We start from the raw sequence: 9,566 nt of genomic DNA on the forward strand, positions 1-9,566 counted from the left end.
TGCTCTGTGACAGGAAAGAAATTCACCAACTCATTTTGCTTCCACAGCGATGAACCCACTCCAGTGCTCGGACTGCGGGAAACAATTCAAGCGACCCAGTGATCTGGTGAAGCACCAACGGATCCACACTGGAGAGCGGCCGTACACCTGCCCCGTGTGCGGGAAGGGCTTCACTCGCTCCTCTGACCTTCTGAAGCACCAGCGGGTCCACACCGGCGAGAGGCCCTTCACCTGCCCCGAGTGCGGCAAGGGCTTCATTCAGTCATCCCATCTGGTACGGCACCAGCGGGTCCACAATGGGGAGAGTCCATTCACCTGTCCCATCTGCGGCAAGGGCTTCATTCAGTCGTCCAACCTGGTGCGCCACCAGCGGGTCCACAACGGGGAGAGTCTGTTCATCTGCTCCGAGTGTGGGAAAGGCTTCACTCAGTCATCCCACCCTTTGATACAAGAGCAAGTTCGCTCAGGCGAGAGGCCTCTCACCTGTGCTCAATGCGGGAACGGATTCACTGGGCAACACTTCTCGGTCTCTCAGGGCAACCAAACTGATGTAAGCCAGCAATTTTTAACGCAATGTATCAAGGAAGAGGAACAAAGACAGTGTATTATTCCAAGTGTTTCCCCAACAATGGTAGAGCAGAATACGGAGGACGATTATGTTCACGCGAGCGAGGGACTCTTTGCTTATCATTCTGTGCGGCATGGTCACAGTTTAATATCAAGCGATTGCACGTCACAGTTGATTAAAAATCTTTACCAACCAAAATTTTCATCTGCAAGGACAAAATACGAGGCAATCATTTGCAACGTGCTGGCACCCCTGTCGATTGAAGGAGTTCTAGGTGACCTAAAGGAATGCTCCTTCATTTCACTTAGCCTGGATACATCAAACAAAGAAGAGCACAGGCTATTTCCAATTCTGGTGCGCTACTTTATTCCCACGACTGGGGTCAAGACCAAAATCATTGAGTTCACTTCACGAGCAGGTGAAACGGCTGACGTGCAGTGCGAATCTCTTCTGCAGCTGATAAAGAGAAACCACCTCGGGGAAAAGCTTGTCGGACTTTGTGCGGACAATGCTAACATGACCTTTGGCTGCGCCAAGCAAGCTGGACGAAACAACGTGTGGAATAAACTGCAGGCCAAGCTGGGGCGGGCGATGCTCAGCGTCGGCTGCGGCACTCACGTGGTTCATAACTGCCTGCAGACAGCTGCCGACTCTCTTCCACTTGACCTGGAGTGCTTTGCCGTAAAGGTGTACAAATACTTTTACATTTACACCGTGCGCACGGAGGAGCTGAAGGACTTCTGCCGATTTGTGAGCCTTGAGTATTCTCAGTTATTGGAACATGGCAGCAAAAGGTTCCTTTCCCTTGGGCCTGCGCTGGACAGGATTCTTTTAATTTATCAAGGATTGAAGGCCTATTTTCTTTCGCAAGAGAAGTGCCCGACGCTGTTAAAAACCGTTTTCAGCGATCCTTGCACCAAACTGTGGCTTGCTTTTGCCAGCAAGCAGATAGCGGTCTTCCAAAAGGCCGTTGAGGCCATCGAGAGCAGCGAATCGTCCGTCGCTGAGGTGGCGCTGCAGATCCGGGCCCTACGTGAGGATTTGCAGGAGAAGCTCAGGGAAAGGTTCGTTACATCTGACACGAGAATACTCCTGCAGTGCTTGGTGGAGGACGGGGAGATCACCGAGGGGACATTCTACCGCGTGGTGGAGAATTTTTTCTCCACGGCGCTGAGTTACCTGGAGCAGTGGAGTCCGGCCTTTGAGCGCACGGAGCTGCTTGACTGGGCACTGCTGAGGAATGTGCCGAGCTGGGATGACATCCAAAGCAGCCTGGCCACCTGCCAGGCGAGCATCGCTGTTCTCCGTCTGATCGACAAGAAACGGCTTTTTGACGAGTGGGGAAATTCGAAGCCGGTTATCTCCCGGCACATGTCCAACTGGAACGCACAGAAGGCCCCAGTCTCGGAGAGATGGTGCCGAGTTTTTCAGGAGATGGATGGAGGTGGGGTGGAATACTCGCATTTGGCAAAGGCAGTCGAGTTCGTACTCTGCCTCCCAGGTAGCACAGCTCCTTTTGAAAGGATCCTTTCAGCAATGAGTGCAGCCTGGTCACCTGAAAAGTTGCATCTGAGTGTCTCCACCATGCAGGCTATTTTGTTTGTGCAGGTAAATTTTGACCTTGACTGTGCCTCCTTCTACAATAAACTGTTGAATGACAAATGGACCTTACAAAAGATTGCTTCAAAAGAGGAGTACAACTCTCAGGAAGCATTGCACTGCAGAGAAGAGAGGGCCAGCTCTTCCAAAGAGCAGTAGCTGCTTGTTTGTAAGTATTGCCCCATTTACTATTGCACAGCGCAGGAACACACCGACATGTCCGTCCACGGCCTCATCTACTGCTAAACCGAGGCAACCTGTAAGTTGGAGGAACAACACCTTGCCTCCTGTCTGGGCACTCTCCAACCAAATGGGATTGGACCTCCAATGTCCCTCTCTTCCTCTGTCACCAGCTCCTCACCCCCTTCCCTCTCTTGTCAGACACAGTTGTGTATTGCTCAATGTCTGTACTGAATATGATGCCAAATTAAACTACTGGTATTCCCTGACTTGTGACCTATGCGACTTGTGCCCATCCGCACTGAAAATTTGTTTAAAAAAATGTAAAGAAAATAAAGTTTTTTTTTTAATGACTTTGTAAGAACCCTGCCATCGCTTCGGGATTAAATGTAGATAAGAGGGAAAGAGGGAATCAGGGGAATGATGGACTGTAAATATTATAATTGTGAAGAATATGGGGAGGGGGGTTTCTTTCATAAGGTTTAAAGATGAACGTATATTACAAGTAAGAATGAATATGGGCAGCTCAAGGAAAAGGAGTGTTACGAGCCCAGAGGACCCCAAAACCCAGCAGAAATAGATATTCACCAAGACAAATGGTTACTTAAACAAAGGTTGCTTTTAATTATCTTCAAACATGAAAACAGAATTACACTTTAACTTATCACTATTGACTTAACTAACCCCCTTCTAATTCTAAGCGCAAGTGTATGTAATATGTGTGTAAGTTCAGAAAAGTTCTTTGATTCATGGTCCAATCTCACTTCTCATTCCTCCAAGTTCACTTGTTGCAGGCAATTCTTATACTATGCACAGAATTTAACATTGATAAAGTTCACCAGGCTTTGGTGTTTGAAAGGTAATTGGTTACTGCTCAGGAAGTTTCTTGTTGGTTTTCAGAGAGAGATTTGTTGTACGATGGACACCCATCCACTTCAGTTTCTTGCTGAAGAAACCTGCCCCCTCAGGGTTCCCCAGATGATAACCTCTTTCTTTCAGGTCACCAGAAGAGTTCCTTTTTGTTTCTATTATTCCAAGTGAAACATCAGACAGCCAGTCCTCTCCTCGTGCATGAACCACAAGGGCTTTGACCAGGCTGAACTAAGAACTCACAACCAGTCTTCCAAATGCTGCTGACTGTAACACCGTAGAAGTCTCTTGGATGCTTTCCAAAGCTCTTGCAAAGGCTGTGGTACCGATATGTCTAGCATTAGCAAAGTTCCAGTATTTTAAATAAGACCTGTTTGAAAGTGTTTGTGTGTAACCTACCCTTACAAACCTTCCCCAATTTATCTTCCAAAACGTATCCATATTCTGACACAGGAGGAAGCCACAAGTTGTAGATGGGTGTATTAGAGCATGTCTCAAAATGGCAGGGAAATAGTTTGGTTTTGGTTGGGGGGGGGGGGGGGTGGGTGGTAAAGATAAATTGGGAGGGGGATATGCTATCGAGGTACGAGGGGATAAATACAGACTCTGTATGTTACATGAACATTAAAAAAAGATTATGTTTGCTCTTTTTACATTTAAAAATTTTAAAAACAATACATTTAATTAATAATGAATTATACATATAAGACGATACATGTGCTATATAAACCACCCATCCCTTCTCCCACCCCCCCACCACCAAACACCCCAAAGGGAGAAAAAAGAAGAAAGAGATTATCAATGAATATATAAATTCGATTTAACTGCCATGAAACCAAGAACCACCATCAGGACTGTAGAACGTTGTGTTTAGAAGATAACTATGAAAATTGTTTCTAGGAAGACCAGCATGAGTTTTACTCTGTCAAGAAGCTTAAGAACAGGTTACAACTTTAAAGAACAAATGTCCCAGACAGGAATCAATTCTCACTTCTTCTACGAACCCGAGGCTCCAGATATCCTGATACTTGCCTGAATCTTCAACACAATAGTGCTAACTGACTACTGGTAGAGTCAATGAGCTGTCAAAAGGTAGCACATTCATAGATCAGTTTCCCGTCCAAATGCAGCTGATTGATGCAGCTACCTGTTGGATGCGATGCATACTGTCAAAGGCTGCGATAAGCATCCAGCAGCATTGACAATGTCACTGAGTCCCTGAATGGCAGTGTTGTTGCTCAGAAGTTTTGGCCACCATTATTAACTTAAGTAATTTAAGATTAGAGAGAAACTAGCCATTTACAGCGTTAATTGGAAACCGGAAATCAGGAAGGCAGAGAACTGATACTGATGTGTACAGGTACTAAGAGCAAACCTTCCAGACTTATGTTGATTTTTTTTGTACGCAGAAAGGATGTCTCTTAATTATAACTTGTACGTGAGAATAAATGACTGACAACTCAAATAATTTCCCTGTTTTTAGGAAGAGGATATTCAAAATGTAAAACATAAATTGTAACAACACAATCAAAGAAATGACATCCAATTTGTATGCAGGAAAATTGTACCCTATGACTGTTCATTGAATTAAACCAGTCTTAGTGAGGTGACCTTGTCTACTCAACACTACAGACTGTTCACTCCCACTAGCATTACTCAAATAAAGTCTGTTTGAATTGTACTGTGTGGCTTGGTTGTACTTTTTGTACCTTGACAGGGGCGCAACTATCACATTGGCATAATCGGCAGTCTCTCGCTGGGAAGATCACCACGTATGTTGTAAGCGGCCACAAGGACACTGGGACATCGGACGGAGCAGCAGTGCGCAACTTCAAGACCCTTGAGCCCGAACTCCTTCACTGACCCAGGGTAACATGGTGGTCCCTCATACGAGGTTGATCTGGTTCCCTGCTGAGAGAAAAAGAACCACACACATAGCCCAATATGCAGTGGTAAGTTAAGAAACATAGTGATTTGTGAGCAGACTGTTCTGCGGTTGCGAGTACACGTGCAAGGCTAACACCCACAACCGCCGTGGAACCGAGAACCACCATTGGGACGAGCCATTGAGAGTTTAAATTTTCAAACCTACTCGTTGTAAATATGGGCTCCATATTTTCAAAAAAGAATTATATTTATCACATAAATTTTGTAATTTTCTCAAGAGGAATACAAGATTGTATTTCAGTATGCTATCTCTGCATCTCCAAGTCTATATCAGACTTTCAAGTAAGAGCTACACATTTCCTCGAAACAGCTAAGACCAATCGTAAAAATTCAATTTGATACATAGTCAACTTTAATTTTAAACTAACCATTCTAATATTTCCTAATAAAAATAACATTGGGTCTAATGGGAGCTTAACCTTTAACAGTTTCTCTAAAAATAATCTAATCTGTAACCAAAATGACTTTAATATACAGGTATTGCAGTCAAATGGAAAAAAGAGCCTATTTCTTTATGACATCAAACATAATTCCAAAAAGATTAAATTAAATTTTATTGTACTAATCTGTATCTTACATTAATAATTTTAGTCATGTTATCTTTACATAACATTCTTCAATCATCTTGCTCTATTGTTCTTCCTAAATAATTTTCCCACTTTAATCCTGATTTACGAATATCCAATTTAGGCATTTTCCTTTGTTTCTGAAATAAATCTTTTAATACTCCCTTTTAAAAGTAAAATTTCTAACTCAAATTGTCTATGTCAGGGTGGTCTATATTGATCCCTGGGGGTCGATGGGACTATCCAAGGGGTTGACAAATGTCCAGGCTATAGAGAAATTATTGTTGATAATATTTATTTATTTACTTTACATGGTTTACATGATCAAGGATTCCACGAAGAGGTCAATGGTTTAAAAAGTTTGCCGACCCCTGCTCGAGGTTAATCTTAAACTTTGACCTAATTTATCAATTAAAAAGCCTTTAAATTGATAATAACAAAAAAAGGTATTATTTAGAACATTATATTTTTCTTTCATTCATTGAAAAGAAATAAAATAACCAGCTTCAAAACAATCTTCTATCATTCTAATCCCCATTTGACTCCATATTTTAAAAAATTGATTATTAATAGTAAAAGGAACACATTTATTTTGATATAATGGTGTTTTACAAGTAACCTTACCTTTACTACCTTGAAGAATCAATGAAAATTAAAATAAAATGTTAAGAATTTTTTTACACAGTTTATGTTGTATTTGGCAAACTATAATAGGAATACAGGGCACGCAAGAGCCATAAAGCACATACTTATCCTGTTATTTGGCATCCCGAGGCTGGGTACGGCCATTTTGATCCCTATGCGCACACTCGAGTCTTCGGTTGGCGCATGAATGGAGCGGGGTTGGCATATTGGCAATTAAAAATGGAATAACTGTCATGAACAATAATTGCAACAAAAATGGAATCTGGTCAAACTAATAAAACGCAGGAAATTAAGGATGATTTTAGGAATTTTTATAAAAAATTATATCGAACTGATTCTTTGAAAGATGGGGGAAAAAAAGAGATGAACATTTGTCATGTTATATTGTTACGGAGTCCAGAGGACCCCAAAAACCAGCAGCAATAGATATGCACCACAACACAGGGTTACTTAAACAAAAGTAGTTTTTAATTAGATTTGAACAAGAAAACTGAATTAAACTTTAACTTATTACTTAACCTACCTAACCTACTTAATCCCCCCTCTAATACTAAGTGCACATGTGTGTAATGTATATTTAAGATTAGAAAAGTTCTTTGGATGACAGTCCAATCTCACTGGTTGCAGGCAATTCTTGTGCTGTGCACAGAAGTTAGCATTAACAAAGTTCACCAGTCTTTGGTGCTTAACAGGCAAATGGTTACCACTCAGGAGGGTTCTTGCTGATTCCTTTTTCAGGACATCTGCAACTGATTCCTTCTCAATCAGTCTTGCTGACAAAACCTGGCCCCTTCAGGTTTCTCCAGATGATCCTCTCTCTTTCAGGTCACCTTTCAGACTGCCAAGTCTTCTCCTTCGACCAGGCAACCTTCCAAAGTTTGCCAGCTTGTCCTTCTGGAACTGTGACTCTTTCTCTCTCACTCCCTCCCTCTCTAAGAGCAAAGCTGTTCTCTCCAGCTTGCAAAGATCACATGTTCCCAGGAAAGCTGTATGTTGATACTTTGTGCCTCTTGCAAAAAGCACTCTGCAAAGTCCTGCAAATATTCTGTGTTTTAAAATGTGTGTGTGCAAGCTACTCTAGCAATTCCTCCCAAGCCACCTCTAAATACCCTGTCACGATATTACCTGAGTTAAATAAGGAGAATCAAATGGAATTATTGAATTCTTTTATGGATGTTGAAGTATATGATTCTTTAATTTCTTTATCAAATAACAAGCCACCTGGAGAGGATGGTTTTTGCTGAACTTTTTTAAAGACTTCAAAGAGTAATTGATCCTTGTTTTTATGGAATGATTGGATCAAATGGAGGATTTTAATGATTTACCAGAATCATTTAAAACATCTTTAATAACAGTTATTCCGAAAAAGGGAAAGACCCTTTGTTACCATCTTTTTATCGACCAATATCATTATTAAATACAGATTATAAAATTGTATCCAAATTACTAGCTAATAGGTTAGCTAAATGTTTATCTAAATTGATAAATATGGATTGGCAGACAGTATAGTTAAGTTTATTAAATGTAGCCTAGAAATAAAAGATACCAGCAGCTGCTGTGGCTTGGGATGTGGAGAAAACGTTTGATAGCTTAGAATGGAACTATTTATTTAAAGTATTAAATGTTTTCAGAATTCCAAATACTTTTATAAATTGGATAAGAGCTTTGTACAATCACCTCAAAGTGAAGGTAGGCAAATATCAAAACCTTTTTTATTAGAAGATCATTTCAGCAGCGTTCTCCATTATCACCATTTTTATTTGCCTGGCTGTAGAAGCATTGGCCGAAGTGATAAGAAACGATAACGAGATTAAAGGTTTTCAGATAGAAGATTAAAAAAACATATTAATTTGTTTGCAGGTGATGTTATACTATATCTTACAAATCCAGAAATATCACTAAAGAAATTAAATGTAAGATTGACAGAATATGGTTTGATATCAGGTTACAAAGTTAATGAAGGAAAAAGTGAGGTGATGCTTATGAATGACAGGGACTATATTCAAAGTAAACAGGCGAAAAAGTTTAAATGGCAAAAGGAAGCAATTAAATATCTAGCAATTAATATTGACGGGAATTTAAATAATTTATTTAAATTGAATTATTAGCCATTACTAAAAAAAATGAGTGAAGATTTGAAAAGATGGAAAATTTACCAATAACTTTAATAGGAAGGATAAATTATGTAAAGATTAATATTTTTCCGAGGATACAATATTTGTTTCTATCATTACCAATTCCTGTACTGAAGAAGTTTTTCCAAGAAATAAATAAAAATGTAAGAAAATTTATTTTGGTGAGATAAAATGCTTTGGAATTAAATGATCTGGGAGGACTAATATTGCCGAATTTTAAAAAATTGTTATAAAACAGCTCAATTAAGATTTTTGGTCTCCTGTTATCAAACTGGGGAAAAGACAGCGTGGTTACAGATTGAGATGAGTAAAACAGGAGAAATAGATCGAGAACATATTTTATACAAATGGCATGAAGAACTTTTGAAAGAAAGAATTGATGTACCTATTTTAAAACATTTGCTTAAGCTATGGAATGGAATCCATATGGAAAGAGGAATAAAGAATTACTAAATAGCCAAAATAATATTAAAGCAGAAACCACTTATTCCTTTTACTTTCAATTATCCTTTTTTTATATTTGTCATATCATGGGATAAAGAGGATAAAAGATTGATTTTTAGGTTGTGAGCAAATGAAGGATAAAAATAATATACCAAATAATACCATTTTTTCACATGTTCAGCACATATCATATTTAAAAAAGAAGTTAGGTGAGAATTTTTGACTTCCGGAACATTGCCAATTTGAATAACTGATACATTTACAAAGAAATTTATAACTAATATGTATATAAAATTACAAGACACAATGCAAAAAAAAAAGGATTTATAGAAGTCAAAACAAAAGTGGGAAAGGGATTTAAACATACAAATTCAGGAAGAGGTCTGGTCAAGAGAGTTAAGTAATACAATTAATGTTAGATCTCAAATGGTACAATATAGTATTTTGCACCCACTATACTATGCACCATATAAATTACATAGAGTAAATTCTTATTGCTCTGACAAGTGTTTTAGATGTAGCTAGGAAATAGGTACTTTACTGCCTGCAGTTTACATAGGAACATAGGAAGTAGGAACAGGAGTAGGCCAAAAATGGCCCATCGAGCCTGCT

General features: G+C 39.6%; 1 pseudogene; it reads left to right on the top strand.

Moving 5' to 3' along the window:
* Positions 1-2,701, top strand: part of LOC138765471 (zinc finger protein 585B-like) — a 70,460-nt pseudogene extending 67,759 nt beyond the window's left edge.
* Positions 2,702-9,566: the final 6,865 nt, after the last annotated feature.

This window comes from Narcine bancroftii, chromosome 5 (genome assembly GCF_036971445.1).
Source record: "Narcine bancroftii isolate sNarBan1 chromosome 5, sNarBan1.hap1, whole genome shotgun sequence".
Lineage (NCBI taxonomy): Eukaryota > Metazoa > Chordata > Chondrichthyes > Torpediniformes > Narcinidae > Narcine > Narcine bancroftii.